Here is an 8,883-nt window from a genome sequence, read left to right as displayed (position 1 = left end):
GGCAACTGAGAGATTTCACAGGCAGGGCTTCTGTTTGTACCATTCTGCTGAATCCTAGTGTCATTTAACAGTCTCAGGATGACTCTATAAACCACTCCTTATCACAGCCAGCTCCAAAAACCTGTTCTGTGAAGCCAAAATGGTTGGATTTTGCAGAGATAATTCAGGTGGTTTCTTCTACCCCACGTATCCTCAGCCCCACAGCACTTCTTGCCAGTGTCAAACACTGTATCAGAGCTACTGCTGCTGTGCATCATCTTAAAGATTTCCCTTCTAGGAGTGGAGTTCTGGCTGCATTTCCGTCTCTATGTGCCACAGAAGAACTGGAGTGTGGTTGAGCATCCGTCCCTGTGCTTCTGCAGCTCAAGCAAAGAGCATTGCTCTTACCTCTCTGTGACCTGGATGACTCAGTGCATCCGTAACATCCAGCCTCTCAGCCCCATACGGTCACATTGCATACACACCAGTTTGAACCCAGACTCAGGTACCAGACGTTTCTGTTGGCTGGGAAATTAAACAGTGTAGGGCTTGGAAGCTCTGCACCATTCAGACAGCCTTTCTTACTTAGCAAGCACCAGGACTGCTCCATGACATGTATAACAAAGCCAGGATAGTTTAAGTGTGCTGGAAAGGATGCTCAAAACCAACTGTTTTGGGTTGGATAGTTCTCTGATACCACCCGTCTCATCTTTAGTACCCTCAATAAGTGCCGTAGCGTGGCAGAGGGAATTGCACCCACTATATCTTCCTGAAAGCTGAGCACCAGGTAAGCTGCTGGAAATCCTGAGTTTCAGCAACTCACTAGTGAGCGATCAGTGTGGAAAGCAAGGTTTTCCTATTTTGTCTCTCGTTAGGTTTTTCTACAGACCAGTTGCCATCGGAACACTGCTACCAGCCCAACATCCATCAGAAAGTGAGAACCTGTGTTGTTAGAAGGGAAAAGGAACATCAGTTGCTTTTGGGAAGGGGGAACTGGTGCCAATTTATGGTTTTCTTTCAAAGGGCCTGACACGCATCTTACTGAAACTTATGGAACAGCTGGCATTGATTATATTGAGTTTAGCTCCAACATGAAACTCTGAGAGCACTTTGCAGCATCTAATGATGGCTTCCTACATAACTGCCTTGGAAACCCGATCTGCTTAACTTCCAGCCTCATTCCAGTCCAGGTTGGCTTGTGTTTCTTTGTTCACTAAAGCTCTTGTTAGCTAAATTTTCTGGGACAAACATGTAACTAGTGTTTAAAACCCCAGACAAAAGAAAGCACAAATGCCTTTTCTGCTTTGAAATATCCAAGGTCTTTCTCTGCATAGCAAGAATCCATGCCCTGAATGGACTCAGGGGGGGCAGAAAGGGACTTGGTGCCTGTGAGGCTTGGTTAATATGCCTCTGACTGGCTGGCTTTGTGCCTTCTCTTTAGCTCCTTGTGAATGAGAATAGCCTGCTGGCAGGTAGCCTAAGGGTTAGTTATGGGTAGTTGTGAAAGGATGAGCTGGGCAACAGGAACAGGAATAAAAGTGGGGAGTAGCAGATGAGAAGAGGGGAAAACCCATTCCAACTGATGAGCATTTTACCACTGAGACTACGGCTGTATAGCCTTCTCTCTTGCTGTCTGCAGCAGATCTCTACAGCACCCACCACCTATCTAACTGATTCTTTCCTTCTTGAAAGTTGCTCAGAGGGACGTTTGGGAGCCAGCCTTGCCTTGATAATTATTTTCTCAGCTCCCTCAGTACCCCGGGGCTGAACCACAGGTACTGTATCTGAAGGCAAAGTATTTAAGATGCCATGTGACAGGAACATTGGCAGGACCCCAGTCCTTCATACACATATTTTCTAGTTTTCTAAATTCTCAATTGCTTCATTTGCATTACACTGTAGGAAGACTTTTCTGCTCTTTCTGCCCAGCTAGACTTGGGTTTCTCAGGTATGAGACATCTTGGATGAAATTTGTTGCAGTGTCAAAGGTAAATGTTATAAATCAGATATAATGCCCTCAAAGGGAACATACTCTGCTTCAGCACAGTCAATCTGTTTCCAACTTCTGGAATTTACTTCATAAACTCAGTCACTACTGCTAATTCTTTTTATTTCTTTGCATATTTTTAATGTGAAGAAAGTCTACCCACTTACAGTCAAACACTCAGACTGGTTTGTAAAATAGGTACTCATTTTTTCCTGGTGGCTTCTAAATCCATATTCAGAAACTTCTCTGAAGCCATTAAGCACGTGGAGTATGTTCAGCAGCTGACAAATGTACTGAGATTTGGAAATAATAAGAGTAGAAGAAATCATCCACCAAAATGACATGGGTCATGTCAAGGTAGTGTGGAGAAACACCCAATGATGTTAAGCATGCAGTCCAGCATGGGTTCAGGCTGACTTAAAAAAAAAAGAAAAAAAAGAGAAAAGAAAAAAAACCAAAAAATTAAAGAATGAAATTAATAAACCCAGAGGAAATAGGAACTAGATGCCATCAAGGAGCTTGTGCACTGTGAGGGGAAACAAAGTGAGTTGTGCCTGTGCTGGGCTGCCAGAGCCAGGGGCAGTGGGAAGCAATGGGCTAAGCCTGTTGTTGGTGTTGATTTATCTGATTCATGGAAAATCAGTGCAGCCCTTGCAGCATGTGTGGGAACTGTTGAGGTAGTACATTTGCCTCAGCAAAATCAAAGCAGTCTTGGTCCCTTGGTAGCTCACAAGAGGCTTGTTCTCCTCTGCTTGGGGCACAGAGCACTGCAAAGGGTTTCTGTGGCAGGCACTCAGTGCTCTTCTTCCAGCTCCCATGTCTGTAGGAAAAGGGCTGTGTGAAGAGGTTGGGAAAGAGTAATTGGAAAGTCTTTGGTCCTTCTTGTCTATTGCTGTCATGTTTTTTAGACTGAGGGAAGGTCCCAGGCATTTCATTTACAAGAACTATTTCAGTGAGGATTCTCTGTGCTAATTGCCATGCTGTTTACTGCCAGAGAGATGCAGGCTTTAGTACTTCATGCACTTTAAAACTGGCAGAGGGTGACAGGGTTTATGATTTAATCTCTAGCAAGTGTCTCTTTCTTTGGGGGTAGGTGAAATGTTACTATCATCTGTTCAAAGGTGGAGTGACAGTTTTTTACTAGCACCCAACCAACGGCATCTCAGAAAAATGCTGATACAATCACACATGAGAGCTGGATGAGATGAGACACTTTTCTCCCTGTTTCTGTGGCACACAGTGGAAGCTGCTGATATTTGATGAACAGTAACAAGGTGCCCTACTGTGACATCCCACCAATGCCAATTGTTTATGCCAAGTATGATGAGCCGCCAACGTGCTGAAGAGGCAGAGTCATGTTTAGCACAACAAGATCCAGGAACTTGAATATGTTGCAGTGTTAATTCCTGATATTGTTGTTGCTGATGAGAATTTATCTACAGTTTCAGAGAGGCAGAAAAACTCACTCCTATAAAGAGAAGAGTTAGAATGCAGTTGTTTCTTCATGAGCTGCCCCATCAGCCTCCACCTGCCCCACCTGTGCAGAACCAGGATGCTGGGTTAGCCTTACCTTGGTGTTACAAATGACACTCAAATCTCATTTATCCCCGGTAGCTTTATCGATAGATTCTTCCAGAGAGAGTCTTCAAGGTGTATTACCTTAATTCATGGTTTGCCTTGCCTTCCTTAGCCTCTCTCTCCTGTGTACTCTGAAAGCCTCCCTGTTCTCTGTGGAGCTCCAGCCTTGCCCTGTCGCTGTGCTGTCCCTTTATCCTCCCTGCGCCCCAGCACCTCTCTGCCTGGTCCTTGTCATGGGGGCCCTGGAGGATCGATTCTGGGGTCAGGAGCTTTGTTGTGGCAGAGTTTCATGCTTGGGCACTGCTTGCTTCCTGCATGGATTGGTTGTACCTGCACGGAGTCACAGCACAGGGATTGCAGAAGTCTGCAGATGATTCACAAGAACATGATCAGGGTGTTTTTCTGCTGTTGTGTGGGAACTCATTACAAAGCTCCTAATGTTTTTCTGTTTGATAACTTAAGAGCACGTGTTTCTCACACTATGCTGAAAAGCCCTCCCAAAGCTCTGTCTTTGGTGAATTGAAGCTGATGAGTCAGAAGGCCTGGTGGCAGGGCCCTCTTGTCCCTGTAACCATTGCAAAAACATCTATACAACTCTATATTCCTCCAACAGACCAGTGCGCCTTGGAAGAACAGATTGACAAATACCTGAGCTGCAAAAGGACTGCCCCTGCAAGGAGTCTGGTTACAGTGTTAGAGGAGAGGGAAATTCAGAGTCATTAAATAGGAAAGGATCAACTCATCACATGCCCTGGACTTTTTAAGCAAACACAGCAGGAGAATAGCGTAACTGTGGCTTCCCTTCCCCCACACAAATAACTGGAGTCCTTACTTCAGCGAGTGTCGCACAGCACACAGCTACGTGACTTATTTTCACTTTACAAGGCTTCCTGGCTTTTACTGTGGCAAAATTCAGTGCCTGTAAAACTCCTGAATTTTTCTTATCACCTTCAGGAAACAGCACTCCTATTAATTTTCCTATCAGTGGCCTCAGGCTTTTCTGCTCGAGAACTTTCTTTCCTAGGACATGCTGTAGGATTTTAGGGATGGTCAAACAATCTCCAGACTGGCCACTCTGTGCAGACCATGAACTTTGACAGTGCAGACACGATGAATACATTTTACTGTATCAGCTTTTTGTGTCCTGAACACTGCTAGAAATGCAAAGAGAGCTTGTTCTAATGCTGTTCTACATGGTTCTACAAACCAACCCTGTCCTCAACAAACCCTCTTGCCTTAGGCTTCCTCAGGGGGGTGTGGAGCCCTCTTCCTCTGCTTCTGTTTGGTCCTCATCTGACCAACAGTTCTGTCCTTCAGCTCTGACACGGCTTTACCTTTCCCTAACTGCAGGAGACCTTGTTTTAGTGTTTATATAGAGCCACCCCTGCCCCACTTCATACTCTGGGGAATTGGAGTTTATTCACTGCATCTCAAGTCCATGCTCTTCCTCACACTCTGAGGCTGTTTAGGGAAGAGCAGCTCTGCCCTGCCCATGCAGCTACTGTGTACCTGGCATTTTCTGATGGCCTACCTGTCCCTCCTACTCTTTAGGCATAAGAAACAGTTTCAAATAAATCTGTGGAACTTTTTTTTAGTTTGGTAATGTGGCAAGCTAATGGTAGTGTAGGGAAACTGTATTATCCCAAAGGAGAAAGCCACTTTCATCTTCTAGTACCCACTTCATTGTGGAAAAATAACTGAAGGGGATTTAAAAAAAGGTTGTTTTTTCCCCCTGGATCATTCTGTGCTCAGTTTGCATCATAGCCTATGAACTCTTCTAGTCTGGTATAACTGAGGAGGCAGGGAGCTGCAACATGGCTTGGGAAGAAACAGCAAGAAGGGCAGGAATTTCTTAGTCCACATATATTAGAATCACAGAATCATAGAATAGATTGGGTTGGAAAAGACCTCCAAGATCATCAAGTCCAACCGCTGATCCAACTCCAATTACTATATCATGGCACTAAGGGCCACGTCCAATCTCTTTTTGAGTACCTCCTAAATTCTCTATTTCAATGGCCTCTTGTCATGTGTCTGATCACTCTGTGTGACAGCAGAAAGGAGCAGAAAATTGTTTCAGGTGCTTTTAAACAAGCAAGATTTGCAGAGGACATTACTGAACTGTAGATTTAAATCAGGAACATGAAGATCATTAGCTTTGGGGATTTCACCGTAGTATCACTGCAGAAGATTTATTCTGTCAAACATCAGAAATACATGCAGATGAAGAAAACATAGTTCTTGCCATAAGGAGCAATCAGTGAGCTGAAGTCAAGCTTGCCAGGTATGGGACAGAGGTGCTACTGTAACAAAGTGTTGATACTGGCCTTGCTTTAACTTTAATAAGGGAGAATCCCTTTCTGTGACAAATAGTTAAAAAGTTAAAAACCTCGTGGAAACGAGCTGAGGCTCATTTTCGGCGCTGTTGTCTGCTCAAGTGCAACAGAATAACCAGCTCTTGCTTCTGCCTGGCATTTCAGAGTAAAACTCTCTGGAAATTGAAGAGCAAAGACTGTGTACATACACACACACACATACATATAAGGCAGAGCAGAGAAGCCCCTAGCAAGGAAAGAAGGCTTTTACCCCAGAAGTTCCTGCCCTATGGTGTGTGACACAGGAGCCCATGGAGAAGCTGCCCAGGATCAGTACAGTCAGTGCTGTTGCTCCCTGCAGCAGGGCCCCCCACCTCAGGCACAGTCCCTGGGTCTCTGTCCGTGTGGCAGACTCAGTGCCAGGCAGAGGGTGCTGGTGAGGAGGTGTTTATGTGCTAGAGTGGCTGTAATTTTGCTTTCTTCCCCTTTGAAAAAAAAAAAATAAAATCATACTGCTAATTTCAGCACGAGCACCAGAAACATCCACCAGCTTTTTCTCCCCTCTCCCTCCCCTGCCTCCCTTCTTTCACTATTTTGTCTTCAGAGTCTGTATCCCCCCCCCATTAACAAGGGAATAAAAATTCATCACTGCAGCTGTCTCACTGCTGCTCTGCTGCTCTATGCTTAATATTCAAGCTGGAAAGTTGGTGATCTTAACTTAGAAACAGGAGAAGAATGACTTACACTGCAGATTTGGTAAAGCTTCTCTCTGCCTGTGCTCTTCCATTCCTGTGCATGAAAACTGTCTCAGATTTCACAGTGGTAATTTCTGCTCCTAACATCAAATCCTGAAGGGCTCAGCTGCTGAAGTTGTTGCCAACTCATCAAACACCCATGAGAGATATTGGTTGAGATTTGGTCCAGTGGGTGGAAGGGAGAGAGGGGAGAGTGAGTATGGAAGTAAATAAGACCCTGAGTGCGAGAAGTGAGGGAATTTTAATTTGCTTCTCATCGGATCATGCTTACCTTGCCTACAGAGGTTGTCTCTCGCACTGTCTTGTTTTACTGAGGTTTTTGGTACCCAATTGCATTAAAACTGGGAACATCGGGCAGAAAATTTGCATCAAATTCTCACCATCACACCTTGGTTCAGCCACATAAATACCATTACACTTATGTGGTGTTTTCTCTGCAGTATACATGTGTCTCAAGCTGTATCAGTGGTCAGGAAGATGGTATTGCAGCTGTGCCCACCATGGGGTCTGGATTGGATTCCTAGGTCAGCCACAACTTACCTTCAAACAGGGATTACATTCTTCTGTGTCACAGGGCATTGAACATAAGTTTCTGTAATGATTTTTTTGTTGCTAATGTAACGATTTTTGCCTAGAAGCTCCAAGGAGGAGAAGCATTTAAGAAGGTAGCATATTGCTATATGTGCAAGGAGTCCTTTAGACTGGGTAGAGGAGCCCAAGGTAGGATGTTGTGCTGGCATGGTGGTGTGGAGATTGCTGTGTTTGTTCTGCAGGGCAAAAGGAACACGTAAGACGCAACACAGGACACAGGTACTCCACTCTGGTGTCACTTGGTCTGGAGCAAATGAAGCAAGGGCAGTGGGGGTTGTGTCTTTTAAAATAATGCAGAAATCTAGGGGGAGAGTGATCAGTGAAGACCTACATTAGTCTCTCCCACTGGTGCCCTGCAGTTTTTAATTAATCAGGTCCAATTATGCAGCCTATATCCATTTGAATACTAAAATAACACTGGAAGGAATTCACTTTCAATGGGATTTATGGCCCCCTTCCCTTGAGTCATTTCAGATAAGAGATTAAAAATGTTATGCAGTCCACACAGGTCAGTGTGATCCAAGCAGTTAATGCTGTGATGTATTTATTCAGGGAACAAATTGGAAATCAGGAGAGCAAACAGTCTTTTAATTTGCAGGAAAACAATAATTAATAATTATTTTGACTTTAAGTCAGAGAACAAACACAGCTGTTGTTTGAGGCTTCTAATCTGATTACTGAAGTGCTGGCCTTTCAGTGCAGAGTGAGCCAAGGGGACAGGCACTGCCCTCAGGCAACAGAGAGCAGTTCTCTTTTGCTGAAGTGACTCAGGTGAGGAAAGGACTGGACTTGCTTCCAGGATGTGATTTAGACCCATGTGTTTCAGTTTGTTTCAAACTTGTTACTTTCCACCTTCTATTTAATGTATTCCCTGCATGGTTCACACACCCGAGATGAACTGGGAACCAATCAGCTGTGGGTTTGTGCTGCTGGAAGATTATTTGTTATGTGCTGAGAAAGTTCCTGAAGTGTTTCCTCACCTTGTTTCCATCTCCTGCCTCCTCTGTCAACTGCTAAAACATCAGGCTTGCTAGTGACAGCAAAGGAATTCAGGTGATGTCCCATCTTCCACAGCTGATAGCAGTGTCTGGGAGCTCCAGGCAGGTTCAGGATGCTGTTGTGTGAAGGGTGGTAAGAACCTGCCCTGCTCATGGGAAACCTTACACAGTTCGGAGACAAGGGACTCTGGGAGGGAGTAAACATTGCTGTCCCACCTTGCCCCAAATCTCTTCTTCCGTCCTATCCTCCTTGCAAGAATGAGTGAAGGAACACCTGCACAGGAGCTGGGGCAGCACTTTCTGGCTCTTAAAAACACAAGAGTTACTAAAGAATCATTTAAAAACTGTAGCTGCCTTTCTGCAGTGGGGTGGTAATAAATTCCCTTTTATTCTCCTAACAGAAACATTAGTGGCTGATTAGTTCAAATGAATTTCAGTGCATCATCTGTTAATGTAGTTATATCCCATGGCAGCTGTCAGTTTGGAGAGGAGGGAAATACCCTGGCTTCCATTCCTCTGCCTAGGGAAGTTCACTGGGATTCAGATATTTTTTACCACCCCTCCCTCTGTAGAAGACAAAGTGGAACAAATGTCCTTGAGTGCTGGTGATACTTGCAAGGAACAGAGGTGATGAGCAGAAAACAGTGTGATGAAAAGAGACTACAGGGGATGAATAACGG

This window comes from Chiroxiphia lanceolata, chromosome 7, assembly GCF_009829145.1.
Source record: "Chiroxiphia lanceolata isolate bChiLan1 chromosome 7, bChiLan1.pri, whole genome shotgun sequence".
Lineage (NCBI taxonomy): Eukaryota > Metazoa > Chordata > Aves > Passeriformes > Pipridae > Chiroxiphia > Chiroxiphia lanceolata.
This window is presented reverse-complemented; position numbering follows the sequence as displayed.